Source organism: Macaca mulatta, chromosome 5 (genome assembly GCF_049350105.2).
Source record: "Macaca mulatta isolate MMU2019108-1 chromosome 5, T2T-MMU8v2.0, whole genome shotgun sequence".
Taxonomy (NCBI): Eukaryota; Metazoa; Chordata; class Mammalia; order Primates; family Cercopithecidae; genus Macaca; species Macaca mulatta.
Genome location: NC_133410.1, coordinates 79,154,917 through 79,169,742, shown reverse-complemented (window position 1 = coordinate 79,169,742; position 14,826 = coordinate 79,154,917). Strand labels below are relative to the sequence as shown.

The window sequence follows — 14,826 nt, the reverse complement described above, 5'->3', positions numbered from 1 at the left end:
CTCACTTCTAGACTTTCTGATTTCATTCATTTGAGATGAGGTTTGGCCATGGAGATTTAAAAAACCACACACAGAAAACCTCCAGATAATTCTAATGTGCAGCCAAGGTTGGGAACCACTGCACTAGAGGGTGAAAGAATGGAGTGGCTTAAGGAAATTAGAGAAGGAAGCTTGGGGAGGAAGTGGAGGGGCCTGGAACAGCCTAAGTAATCCTAGAAGGCTGAACCTCAGAGGCTTTGTGAGTTCATCCGCCTCACTCCCATAGACACTGTGGAGAAGGGATTCACAAGGAAAAGGAAACAGGAAAAGCCTGGGATTTCTATTGCATGTCAGGAAGGTGACCACGAAACTGAATCGTGCAGCCTTCTGTTTAAGAGCTGACCTCCATCTTGGTTACAACAGCAGCTGTTACTCAATAACTCCCTCAAAAGTCCAGTGCTGGAAGCAGCAAAAGTGCTCTGTAATTGGTGTCTCTCATTGGATCCTTTGCCTTCTCTCCCTTCCCTCCACCAAGCTCCCCACCCCCACCCTTGCCTCTCTGTACAGGGAGCCCTCCAGCCCAACCATGGGTTTCCCTTCAATTCTACCACTCTCCAGGCATGAGAAGGAAGGGGAGGGAATGACTTCCTTTGGCCTAGAAATATCTGGGAGAACCTCCTATATGGTCCTTGAGCAGACACAAAAAGAGAATATTCTGGAGCTGCATTTTCCAAAGTGTGTTTCTTAGATGCTGGATCCTCAAGGTGTTTTCCCTGTACCCACGCAAGCTTGGGAAATGCAGCAGGCTTCTGCGCCCTCGTTGAGATTCACACCACCTGTGAGTAGAGTAAATGCTTTGAGATCTGGAGAAAGAAACCTGTTTGTTTTTCTTTAACCCTCACATCCCCAACTCATCTGGCCATGGAATTGTTTTTTTCTGCTTAGCACATTAACATCTTGCCTCTTTCTCATGACACACTTTTGGGAAACTGCCTCAGAAGCTACCATCAGTGGCTTCATTCACAAAGGACAAAGAAGGCAGCTGCATCCTGCACACATGAAACGGGGCAAGAACCCCAGTTAGGCCCTGGCCTCTCTTGGTAATTGTGCCCTTTTTCCACCCCCTCTGTAGCCCCCCTCCCGTTGCCATGGCAACGCCCCAGCGAGTAAGGACTAGGTCTTCTATTTCTTTCCTGCATCCCTTCTCCCCACCCTGCTCTGTGTCTAGAAGAGAGCTGAACACGCAGTAGGTAATGTTTGGAAAATTTGATGGATTGAGGGTTTGGGGGCTTTCATTTGGACCATCTGCAGGTGGGCTGGGTAGCAGGAGAAGGCCTCCCACAGTTTGCTTCTATGTATCTGGGTAGAGGAGTCGGAAAAGACGGTGGGAGAGTGCAGGTCTGGGAGCTCACACAGCTTTGGCACTGCCTGTTTTGTTTTTGTTTGTGTTTAATGCTACAATCATAAATATTTCACAAATTAGGAATGGTGAAGGGCATGACAAAAAAGAAAACATTTTGATTTCTTGGTATGTCAGGGTTCAGGGTTAAATTTTTCTTTCCATAAAATGTCTGGTCATGTTGCTTGTTATAATGTTGTTTTTGTAAAACATGATTTCCTTTTAAGTTGGAGGGAAAAAAAGAATGTCTTACTTTTGCCTGTATCTTTAAATGGTGACCATATGTTCAAAGCCCCAAGGCAAGACACAGAGCCTAATACACAGCCTTACAGGACATTTGAAATAGGGGGACTGCCAGGACAGAGTATTTGGAGTGGAGGTATCTGGCCTCCTAACTGCTGCGCCCAATGCCTTAGGAGTAACATCATTTCTAAATTACAGATGCAGTGAGGCCAATTTGGATATCCACTGGGGAAACCTGGGGACAATATATGTTCTCAATTGATATCTGCTTCTCTCTCTCTCTCTCTCTCTCTCTCTCTCTCTATCTATCTATCTATCTATCTATCATCTTCTATCTATCTATATTTCTCTATTTATTGCCAGAAAGTCAAGAGCAGCCTTCCCAGAGGACAAAACAACAATAAAACCTACAGAAATTCTCTCTAGAGTCTCAGTACATGCAAGACCCAGCTCTTTGCTGCCTGTGCGGCTGCCCAGCCCCAGCCTCAGCAATCTCTGAATGAAGGGTTTGTGGGCATCTGCATGATGCAAGCCATGTGCTGGGGAGCCTCACAGTGCGGATTCTGTCTTCTGGCTGGCTGAGAAGGCTTCCCGGGCTCTGAAAGTATCAATTCTTCAGGCGAGAGCGTTGGTGGAGGATTATCTTTTAAATCAGTTGGTTCTTATTTTCTTAAGTGTGAAAGAAGGAGGGTGGTCAGGAGTGTGTGTGCGTATGTGTGTGTGTGATGGGCCAACATTTGTATAGTATCTGCCATATGCTGAGAACTTTATGCAAATCTTGTATATAATTGCCATCTATCTATAGATATGTATGTATATATGGATGTATATATATGTTTGTGGATATAGGTATATCTATAGATAGATAGCAATTTATATATGTTTTATGTATATCAGATATATAGCTATATATATTTCAGATATATATCTGAATGTATATCAATATATCTATACACATCAAGTTGTTTTATTTTTACAACACTCTTTTAACGCTGATAAACAGAAAAGAAAATGGGCTGGGCACAGTGGCTCATGTCTGTAATCCCAGCACTTTGGGAGGCCCAGGCAGGAGGATTACCTAAAGCCAGGAGTTTGAGACCAGCCTGGGCAAAATGGTGAGACCCCCATCTCTACAACCGTTTTATTTGTTAAAGAGAGAGAGAAAAGAGAATAGAGGCTGAAAGTGGGAAAACAGAAGGCTTACCTTGGTCACACAGTGGGAGAGCAGCTGAGCCTTGTTCCCAGGTCAGGGCTGTCTGATCCAGAGAGTTCTCTCCATGTCACCATTTTCCCTACCATTTCAACCTTTAGAATACTGTGGACTAAGGCAAGAATGAGACTGAAAATATGGGCCAGGGATAGTGCAGCAATCCCAATGCCTGCCTGAAATTTCCAATTGAAAATTCTACTCTCCAGGTGCTGCGGCTCATGCCTGTTGTCTTGACAGTGTGGGAGACAGAGGCAGAAGGATCAGTTGGGGTCAGGAGTTCCAATACCAGCCTGGGCAACAGTGAGACCCTGTCTCTACAAAAAAGAAAAAAGGAAAAACAAATCCTACCTTCCTTCCACACCACACTTCCTGTCCCTTCCTTCCTTCCTTCCTTCCTTCCTTCCTTCCTTCCTTCCTTCCTTCCTTCCTTCCTTCCTTCCTTCCTTCCTTTTTCCTGGGTCTTCCTCATAGCATAATCCTGGACCTGGACTCTCCTATCTTTCTCCACAATCACTTCCTAGATTATTTTACCCATTTCTAAGGCTCTACACACCATCTCTACAGTCTGATAACTTGGAAATTTTTATTTCTTGCAAAGATCTCTGTCTTCCGAACTTCAAATCTATATATCAAAGCATCTACTCAACATTTGCCCTTGGATGACTCATAGTCATTTACCCAAATATGGCCCAGATGGAACTTATGACCCATTCCTCCGCCTGCTTCTTTTGAGTTTCCTATCAGCAAATGAACTTCATGCCCCAAGTTTCTCACACCGGAAACCTTAGGGATCTTCTTGATGGCAGCCTCCTTCTCATTCCCACATTCAGTGAGTCCCCAGATACTGTCTGCTTTACCTCCTAAATCTGTCCAGAACCTGTATTCTTTTTTTTTTTTTTTTTTTTTAATGCAATGACTTATTTACTGGGCAACTAATGTGAGCTAGGTACAGCTTTGGTAAAGGTATTTGAACTGCCTAAAAGCCCAAGCAGGTATGGATGGTTTTCTCTATTTTCAGGTGAGAAAACAGAGGCTCAGAGAGGTCTGTTACTCTCCTAGCATCACATAGCTATTCTTTTAAGCCTCTTGTTCTTTTCAGCACATTTTGATATCTACCCTTGAAGGCCCTCCATAAAGAACTCAGGGTCCCAGGTTCTCAAGAAGGTCCTAGTAGTTCACAAAGACGTTTCTGGAAGCTTCTGGATTAGAAGTAAATGCCAGAGCTGTGCAGGAACTCTAAAAGGAGGGGACAGGAGGTGGGTGAACAATGGAGCCTGGAGAATCATCCAGGCAATTCTGACAGTAGTTATTCCATGAAAGAAGGAGAAAATCAGGCTCTGAAGATATTGCAAATATGGAGAATTACTAACATTGGCCTGGGCAGCGATGGTTGTCACCCTGTAGAGCAAGACCTGGCAACTGACATGCTGGACAAGGTTCCTAGGAGGAAGAGCGGGGAAGGAAGTACCTCGACATTCCTTGGAATGCCTTCTGGTGTGCGAAGCCAGCTAGTCGACAAAAACTAGGGAGCCTGTGAGAGCTGTTTCCATTTTAATTGCCCTGTGTGGCGATAGTCACCCAATGTCTCTGTTTAAATATTTTTTTCTTATGCTTTGACAGTTTATAGCCTTTGTAGATCAATCCTTATATTTCATGCAGGGGAGAGAGGCAGAGAGAAAAAAGCAAGGTTATTGATGACCTAAACTGGATTAACAGAACCTGTATTCTTATGCCCACATCATCAGCCTAGTCTAGGCCACTATTATTTTTCACCTTGTCGAGTATAATAACCTCCTAACTAGCCTCTTAGCATTTATTTTTGCCCTCTTTCCAATATATTCAGCATACAGTAGTCAAAGTAATCCTATAAAATATACATTTGATGATGTCAGGCCACTGTCTACAATCTTCTAGTGGCCTCTCATTGGATTTAGAATCAAGTCTAAAATTATTTCCATATTCTACAGGGGGATGATATTCAAAATATTTACTCCTCTATACAGCAGAAGCACAAACAAATTAGAACTGATGTTAATTTCAGCGCTGGAGCAAGATTTGGAGATGGGTGCCTGTGGTGCTGCTGTCACCTCTTTAATCCCAGGGATTCCAGGGGGTTTCTGAGAAGGGCCACAGCAGCAGGGAGTGGAGAAGTGTCATCCTATTTGTTGTCAGCATTCAGTTTAGCAAACCGAATGTGTTGAAACACCCTAGGTATTTCAAACACAGGAGTAATCAGGAAATTTGTCACACAGATGCCCAGATATGAATAACTTCGGGAAGCAGCTACCATTCCTAGGACTGAAGCAATTAAAAGGGAAGAGGTGGGGCCAGAAAGTAGCAACTCAGAGAAAGGACTCCTGCCTGCTGGTCCTGGCACCTCAGGAAGGACATGGTGGGGCTGGTGATGGGTGTGACAAGAGTGGCGCAAGGCTGGAGGAGCTGACCTGTGTTGTGGGAGTGACAGGAACTGATATTTTTGCATGGTATACATCCAGCCCATTGTATATTAGCTGACTGGTAGACTGCCTCCAAGGATGCCTTGGTCTGCCTGCTCCAGCCCCTTCTGTCTCCTTTTACTCCACACCCTGCCTTGCTCATTGTGCTCCAGTCACACTGGCTTCTTTTCATGTCCTTGGACAGGTGAAGCTCTTCCTGCCTCCAGTCTGTTACTCTCATTGTATACTCTGTCTTCTGGTTATCTATTGCTGTGTAAATGATCACCCCAAACTTAGTGTTGGAAAACAACTGTAATCATTTATTTTGTTCACACAGCTGCAATTTGCAGGCATTGGAGAGAAGGCTCGTCTGCTCCATGCAGCATCACCTAGGGTGGTTTGACTAAGGGTCGCAGCATCCCCCCAAGGTGGTTCCCTCATGGGCTGAAAATCTGCTGCTGTCAACTCAGCCACGGCTGAGGCCTGGGGTCTCAGTTCATCCCCACAGAGGCCTCTCCATGTGGCTGGGTTCCAAGGGTGAGCTTCTAAGAGAGGAGGCTGATTGGAAGCTGCATCACCTTTTATGACTTACCTCCAAAGTTATATGACATCATTTCAGATATGCTTTCTTGGTTAAAGCAGTCACAAAGACCTGTCCAGGGACAGAAGGACAGGACGTGGACTCTAACACTTGATGGAGGAGAGACAGGTTCCAGAAGGGCATGTGGGGCAGACATATGGTAGTGACTAGTTTTGGAAATACAATCTGCCACTCCATTTTAAACTAGTCATTTCTGAGAATCTAGTTTAAATTTCATGCATTTCCCTAGGTTAGTTACCCCAGACACAAATACAATCAAGGCATTCCTCTCCTCCTTTGTGGCTCTTATCATAATTTCACACTATACAGTAATCTATGTAGCATTTTTGTTTATCATCTTTTGTTTCTTGTTTGTCTTTACTGTAGACTGGAAGCTTCTGAATCTAAAACCATGTCTTCCTTAATCAGCCCTAATCTGTAGTACTTGTTTCATCACCTGGCATGCAGCAAGTGCTAAATAAAATCTCACCGAATGAATACTGTAATAAATGTTGAGCAAAATCTGCCCCCTGCAGTCCAGACAAATCATGAATTCAAGTAGTATTTGGTCATAACTTCATCACGAAGTCATGCATTAAATGACTGCAAATAGAAAGGAACGGTAACACAAATTTCAGTTATCACTTTGTAAATGGCTAAAAATTTCCTGACTTAATTTCACTGTTGTTGATAGATGTTCAGTACAGAAAACCACATATTCATGTGGGCATTTCTCCCAGAAAGGCTCTTTTCAAACCAGAGACAAGTTTCATTTGAGAGACTTTTGGCCCAAACAGCCTGGTTATCACTCACAGGGCTGATATAGTAACCTCCAGCCAGGGGGAGTCTGGCAACATCACAGAAAGGACAATTTCTCTTCTTTCTTTGTAAACTGTTCACCTTCAGGCTGAGTGTGGTGGCTCATGTCTATAATCCCTGCACTTCGGAAGGCTGAGGTGGGAGGATTGTTAGAGTCTAGGAGTTCAAAACCAGCCTAGTGAGACAACATAATGCAACATAGCGAGACCCCATCTCTAAAATTTTTTTAAAAAAATTAGCCAAGCATGGTGGTGTGTGCCTGTAGTCTCCACTAATTGGGAGGTTGAGGTGGGAGGATTGCTTGAGCCTGAGGATTGCTCAAGGCTGCAGTGAGTCATAATTGCACCACTGAGCTTCAGCCCAGGCAACAGAGGGAGAAATTGTCTCAAATAAAATAGAATAAAACAAAATAATTAAATTGTTCACTTTTGGTCAGAGACTTTGAACATCAAATCAAATAAAAATATTAGTAATTTATTCAAACTCAGAATCCTAAGATGTTAGAGAAGCCACTGCTGTCATTGATGAGGTGGGGGCGGGGATGAGATGGAGGAACTGGTGGAATGGAGAAGGGGGTTCGGGTAGGGTGCTGGGTGGAATATTAATACTGGTTAAGGACAAGCTTCATCCCAGGTGCTTTACACGTGTGATTTCATCTCAACCTTACCATAGTCCTGTAGGTAGGTAGGGCCATCCCCATGTGAAAGATGAGAAGATCAAAGGTGCAAGTGGTTCAATACTGTGCCCATAGTGACACAGTTCACAAATGTATGTGTTAGGATTCCTTCTTCAGTTCTCAGTGGTTCCAAAGCCCACATAATTGTTACTGCACCAAAAATGCAGGTTCAAGTCAAGAGATGTCAACAAGCTGTTATTGGGGGCTCTCAGGTACACCAAGCACTGAGCAAACAGTGGCCCAATAGGGCCCACATATACTTCCTCCATTTGCTGATATGGGTTTGATATGGGTCCAATTCTTCCAAATCCTAAAATTATAATAAAATAGGGATATCAGTGGCAGAATAAATTGGTATTTCAGAATGTCAATTTTCCAAAATGTAGTAAGAGACTAAAAAATCTTTTTATCTTAGAATTCCACAATTCTTCAAGGAAAATAGATAATCAAGATCATGTATGAGGCCAGGTGCAGTGGCTCATTCATGTAATCCCAGAACTTTGGGAGGCTTAGGTGGTGGGACTGCTTGAGGCCAGGCATTTGAGACCAGCCTGGGAAATGTAGGAAAACACCGTCTCCACAAAAAATAAAAATTAGCCTGGTGCAGTGGCATGTGTCCATAGTCCCAGCTACTCGGAAGGCTGAAGTGAATGTATTGCTTGAGCCCAGTTCAGGGTTGTTGAACTCCAGATAAGGATGGCCATTGTAGTTATACCTACAAAATAGAAAAGAAAAAAAGAAGGCAGGAAATCCAGTAGGGGATTTAAAAAACTGGTATTTTTATACAATGGAACATTATGCAGCCATTACAAATCACTCTTTGGGAAAAATACATAATAACAAGGAAATGCTGAAGATATATTTTTAAAGTGCAAAGAACCAGCATATACTCTTGTTCAAGCTGGGCTACTTTATTCTTCCCTTGCTACCCCACGGTAGAGCTAAGATACAGCTCTAGCATTTGACTGGACCATATGATCGGTTTAGAGAAAATGAAAAATATAAACATAGAGAGTAATAAGAACTAGACAGGCTGGCCTGTGACTGCAGGTTATTCATATTCAGCTGTGACTCCATAAGGAGATGCCTCTGTCTCTGACCCTGGTCATGGGCAAGGGGCATGGTTAAGCCTCTGATAGGAGAGTATCTTTGGGAGTGAGAAACATCCAAGTCTCCCAATCTACCCACAAGGCCCATATTCCAAATTTCATCCTCCTGTCCACCCACCTACCTCTTCCTGAATGATCAATACAAGGAGCACCCAGCTTGTCTGGAGAGGACCACAGGACTGTAGATTGGAGGTGCCAAGAGATCAAACAGCATCAGAATAGGCACATGAAACACAAAAACTACTTTTAGTATATACCAGTATAAAAATCTTATTTCCCCCAGGTAACTGGAAAGAACTAGAGCTTTGAATTGGGTTGATTTCTGAAAGAATGGCTTGTTAGCTCAAACTAGCAAATAATTAACGGAAATTCTGTGTCCTCCCTTAAGAGTCTAGACCCTCACTTGTCCAATAGAAATATAATAAAAGTACCTATATAATTTAAATTTTTTTAAATAGGCACATTTAAAAAGTAAAAAGAAACAGGTGAAACAAATTTTGTATTATATGTAATTAATAACATGTTATTTAACCCAACATATCAAAAATATCACTTTATCATATAATAGACATAATGAATTATTAATGACATAGTTTATATTCCTTTTTTGGCATCAAGTCTTGGAAATCTGGTGTGCATCTTACATTTATAACACATCTTAATTTGGACTGGCCACATTTCAGGTGCTTGGTAACCTTGTGGGGCCGTGGCTACATATTGAATACCAGGTCTGGACTCTAAAATAAACCTAAATAGAAATTGGAACTAGAGGATCATGGTGGATGGGAGGCAGGACTAGACTGCACCTCCAGAGAGAGCAGCATGTGGAGGCTTGCATTGTGAATTTTAGCTCCAGATCAACTGCAAGAACAAACCAGCAATCCCGAGAGGACCCACAGATGCTCTGATGGAAGTGGACTGCCCCTGCAGGACCAGGGAGACACCCCAAATACGGTGAGTGCCCCAACTGCAGAAGTGGGAAAGGGAGACCCTCCTCTCCTGAATGCACACCCCCACCGGAGAAGCTGAAGGTTCATTTGATGGAGAAGTTTCCGACTTTACCTGGAGCTGGGTCAAGTTAGAGAGCCGAGCAAAATACGGGGGTAGAGGAAGCAGCAGAAAGGCCTTGGGAGCTCGCTGGGTCCCCAAGCAGTCCATTCCTGCCCGGCACCACAGGGATCCATCGGCAGGGTGGCCAGAGGGGCAGGAGGTAAAACTCCACAGAGAGAAAGAATTGTCTAGCTGAACTTTGTAACAATTGGAATGGGGCAGGAAGCCTCCTGGACAGAACTCAGGGGAGGGCACAAATCTGGAGTACAGACTTCACAGGCAGGGGAAGAACTAAAGCCCCCCCTTTTTTTTCCCACAGCTGGGAGACAGCCTCGGGCAAGTTTTCAAGCCCTTCTTGCCCTCTGCCTGGAAACATACTCAGGGATGTTGGCGGGGGGTCACGGAGGAAGTGGGACTGGCCGTTCAGTTTGCATGGGAGCTGGGTGAGGCCTGTGACTGTTGGCTTTACCTCACTTCCTTGACAACCTGCATGACTCAGCAGAGGCAGCCGTAATCCTCCTAGGTACACAACTCCAGTGACCTGGGAATCTCACCTTCATCCCTGACAGCAGGTGCAGTAAGACCCACTCAAGGAGAGTATGAGCTCAGACACACCTAGCCCTGCCCCAAACTGATGGTTCTTCCCTATCTACTCTGGTAGTGTAAGACAAAGGACATATAATCTTGGGAATCTAGGGCCCAGCTCACCGCCGGTTCCTCTCCACACTACTGCAGTTGATGCTTTCTGGAAAGCACCACCTCCTGGCAGGAGGTCAACCAGCACAAAAATAGAGCATTAAACCACCAAAGCTAAGGACCCTCACAGAGTTCATTGCACCCTCCACCACCTGCACTGGAACAGGTTCTGGTATCCACGGCTGAGAGACCCACAGATGGTTCACATCACTGGATTCTGTGCAGATAACCCCTGGTAGCAGCCCAGAGCCAGGTAGACTTACTGGGTGGCTAGATTCAGAAGAGACACAACAGTCACTGAAGTTCGGTTCACAGGATGCCACATCCATAGGAAAAGGGGGAGAGTAGTACATCAAAGGAACACCCTGTGAGACAAAAGAATCTGAACAACAGCCTTCAGCCCTAGACCTTCCCTCTGACACAGCCTACCCAAATGAGAAGGAATCAGAAAACCAACCCTGGTAATATGACAAAACAAGGCTCTACAACACCTCCAAATAATCACAGTAGTTCACCAGCAATGGCTCCAAACCAAGAAGAAATCTCTGATTTACCTGAAAAAGAATTCAGGAGGTTAGTTATTAGGGTAATCAGGGAGGTACCAGAGAAAGACAAAGCAAAATGCCAGGAAATCCAAGAATGATAGAAGAAGCAAAGGGAGATATATTCAAGGAAATAGATAGCTTAAAGACAAAACAATCAGAAGTTCAGGAAACTTTGGACACACTTTTAGAAATGTGAAATGCTGTGGAAAGTCTCTGCAATAGAACTGAACAAGTGGAAGAAAGAAATTCAGAGCTCGAAGACAAAGTCTTTGAATTAACCCAATCCAACAAAGACAAAGAAAAAAGAATAACAAAATATGAACAAAAGCTCCAAGAAGTCTGGGATTATGTTAAACAATCAAACCTAAGAATAATCAATGTTCCTGAAAAAGAAGAGAATTTTAAAAGCCTAGAAAACATATTTGGGGGACTCATTGAGGAAAACTTCCCTGGCCTTGTGAGAGACCTAGACAACTAAATAAAAGAAGCACAAAGAACACCTGGGAAATTCACTTTAAAAATATCTTCACCTAGGCACATTGTCATAAGGTTATCCAAAGTTAAGATGAAGGAAAGAATCTTAAGAGCTGTGAGACAGAAGCACCAGGTAACCTATAAAGGAACACCTATCAAATTAACAGCAGAATTCTCAGCAGAAACCCTACAAGCTAGAAGGGATTTGGGGCCTATCTTCAGCCTCCTCAAACAAAACAATTATCAGTTAAGAATCTTGTCTCCAGTGAAACTAAGCATCATATATGAAGGAAAGATATAGTTGTTTTCAGACAAACAAATGCTGAGATAATTTGCCATTACCAAATTTGAGAGAATTTGCCATTACCACCACTACAAGAACTGCTAAAAGGAGCCCTAAATCTTGAAACAAATCCTGGAAACAAGTCAAAACAGAACCTCTTTAAAGCATAAATCACACAGGACCTATAAAACAAAAATACAAGTTATAAAGCAAAAGCAAAAAACAAAAAAACCCAAAGTACACACATAACAAACTTTAAAGCAACAATGGCAAAAAGAGACAAAGAAGGACATTATATAATGATAAAAGGCCTTGTCCAACAAGAAAATGTCACAATCCTAAACATACATGCACCTAACCCTGGAGATCCCAAATTTATAAAACAATACTAATATACCTAAGAAATGAGACAGAGAGCAACATAATAGTGGGGGACTTCAATACTCCACTGATAGCACTAGACAGGTCATCAAGACAGAAAGTTAACAAAGAAACATTGGATTGTTTCTTGGAAAAAATGGACCTAACAAATATGTACAGAACATTTTATCCAACAATCGCAGAGTACACATTCAAAAGTGCATGGAATTTTCTCCAAGATAGACCATATGATAGGCCATAAAATGAGCTTCAATAAATTTAAGAGAATTGAAATCATATCAAGCATTCTCTCAGACCACAGTGGAATAAAACGGGAAATCAATTCCAAAAGGAACCTTCAAAATCATGCAAATACATGGAAATTAAATAACCTGCTCCTGAATGAGCATTGGGTCAAAAACAAAATCAAGGTAGAAATTTAAAAATTCTTTGAACTGAATGATAATAATAGCACAACCTATCAAAATCTCTGGGATGCAGCAAACACAGTGCTAAGAGGAAAGATCAAAGCCGTAATTGCCTACATCAAAAAGTCCAAAAGAGCACAAACTGACAATCTAAGGTCACACCTCAAGGAATTAGAGAAACAAAAACAAACCAAACCCAAACCCAGCAGAAGAAAGGAAATAACCAAGGTCAGAGCAGAACTAAATGAAATTGAAACAAACAAAAACATACAAATGATAAATGAGACAAAAGACTGATTCTTTGAAAAGATAAATTAAGTAGATAGTCCATTAGCAAGATTAACCAAGAAAAGAAGAGATAAAATCAAAATGGCGACACTAAGAAATTAAACAGGAGATATTACAAGTGAAGCCACTGAAATACAAAACATAATTCAAGGCTACAATGAATACCTTTACATATATAAACTAGAAAATCTAGAAGAGATAGATAAATTCTTGTAAAAATACAACCCTCCTAGTCTAAATCAGGAAGCACTGGATATTCTGAACAGACCAATAACAAGCAGCAAGATTGGAATGGTAATTAAGAAATTACCACCACCAACAAAAAAAATGTCTAGGACCAGATGGATTCACAGCAGAATCCTACCAGACGTTCAAAGAAGAATTGGTACTAATCCTTTTGACACTATTCCACAAAATAGAGAAAGAAGGAACCCTCCTTGATTCATTCTATAAAGCCAACATCACCCTAATACCAAAACCACAAAAGGACGTGTCCAAGAAAGAAAGCTAGAGACTGAAATCCTTGGTTAACATAGATGCTAAAATTCTTAACAAAATACTAGCTAACTGAATCCAACAACATATCAAAAAGATAATCCACTATGGTCAAGTGGGTTTCATACCAGGGATGCAGGGATCATTTAATATATGCAAGTCAATAAATGCGATACACCACATAAACAGAATTAAAAACAAAAATCACATAATCCTCAATAGATCATGAAAATGCAGATGCAGAAAAAGCATTTGACAAAATCCAGCATTGCTTTATGATTAAAACTCTCAGTAAAATCAGCATAAAGGGATATGCCTTAATGTAATAAAAACCATCTATGACAAACCCACATCCAAAATAATACTGAATGAGGAAAAGTTGAAAGCATTCCCTTTGAGAACTGGAACAAGACAAGGATGCCCACTCTCACCACTCCTCTTCACCATAGTACTGGAAGTCCTAGTCAGAGCAATTAGACAAGAGAAACAAACAAAGGTCACCCAAATCAGTAAAGAGGAAGTCAAACTGTCACTGTTTGCTGATGGTATGATCATCTATCTTGAAAACCCTAAGGACTCCTCCAGAAAGCTCTTAGAACTGATAAAAGAATTCAGCAAGAGCGGTGTGCCCAAGATGGCCGAATAGGAACAGCTCCAGCCTCCAGCTCCCAGCGTGAGTGACACAGAAGACAGGTGATTTCTGCATTTTCAACTGAGGTACCGGGCTCATCTCACTGGGGAGTGTCAGACAGTTGGTGCTGGTCCATGGGTGCAGCCTGAGCAGCAAAAGCTGAAGCAGGGTGAGGCATTGCCTCACCTGGGAAGCACAAGGGGGAAGGGAATTCATTTCCTAGCCAAAGGAAATTGAGACACACAACACCTGGAAAATCGGGTAACTCCCATGCTAATACTGCACTTTACCAAGGGTCTTAGCAAACAGCACACCAGGAGATTATATCTCACACCTGGCCCAGAGGGTCTCATGCCCACAGAACCTCCCTCATTGCTAGCGCACAGTCTGAGACCTAACTGCAAGGTGGCAGCGAGGCTGGGGGAGGGACGCCTGCCATTGCTAAGGCTTAAGTAGGTAAACGAAGCCACTGGGAAGCTCGAATTGGGTGCAGCCCACCACAGCTCAAGGAGGCCTGCCTGCCTTTGTAGAGTCCGCCTCTGGGGACAGGGCATAGCTAAACAAAAAGCAGCAGAAACCTCGGCAGAGGTAAATGTTCCTGTCTGACAGCTTTGAAGAGAGCAGTGGATCTCCCAGCACGGAGGTTGAGATCTGAGAACAGACAGACTGTCTGCTCAAGTGGGTCCCTGACCCCTGAGTAGCCTAACTGGGAGACATCCCCCACTAGGTGCAGACCGACACCTCACACCTCACACGGTTTGGTACACCCCCTTAGATGAAGCTTCCAGAGCAAGAATCAGACAGCAACACTCACTGTTCTGCAATATTCTATCTTCTGCAGTCTCCACTGCTGATACCCAGGTAAACAGGGTCTGGAGTGGACCTCAAGCAAACTCCAAAAGACCTACAGCTGAGGGTCCTGACTGTTAGAAGGAAAACTAACAAATAGAAAGGACACCCACACCAAAATCCCATCAGTACGTCACCATCATCATCCACGACCAAAGGCAGATAAAACCACAAAGATGGGGAAAAAGCAGGGCAGAAAAGCTGGAAATTCAAAAAATCAGGGTGCATCTTCCCCTCCAAAAGAACGCAGCTCATTGCCAGCAACGGAACAAAGCTG

At 43.0% G+C, this 14,826-nt stretch overlaps 1 long non-coding RNA gene across 1 annotated transcript in view; it reads left to right on the top strand.

Annotated features, from left to right (window-relative positions):
• Positions 1–1,188: 1,188 nt before the first annotated feature.
• The window catches only part of LOC144340916 (uncharacterized), a 29,587-nt gene continuing 15,949 nt past the window's right edge, over positions 1,189–14,826 (top strand). Inside the window, exon 1 of the long non-coding RNA XR_013417462.1 lies at positions 1,189–1,229. This is a non-coding gene — a long non-coding RNA (uncharacterized LOC144340916). The remainder of the gene's footprint in view (positions 1,230–14,826) is intronic.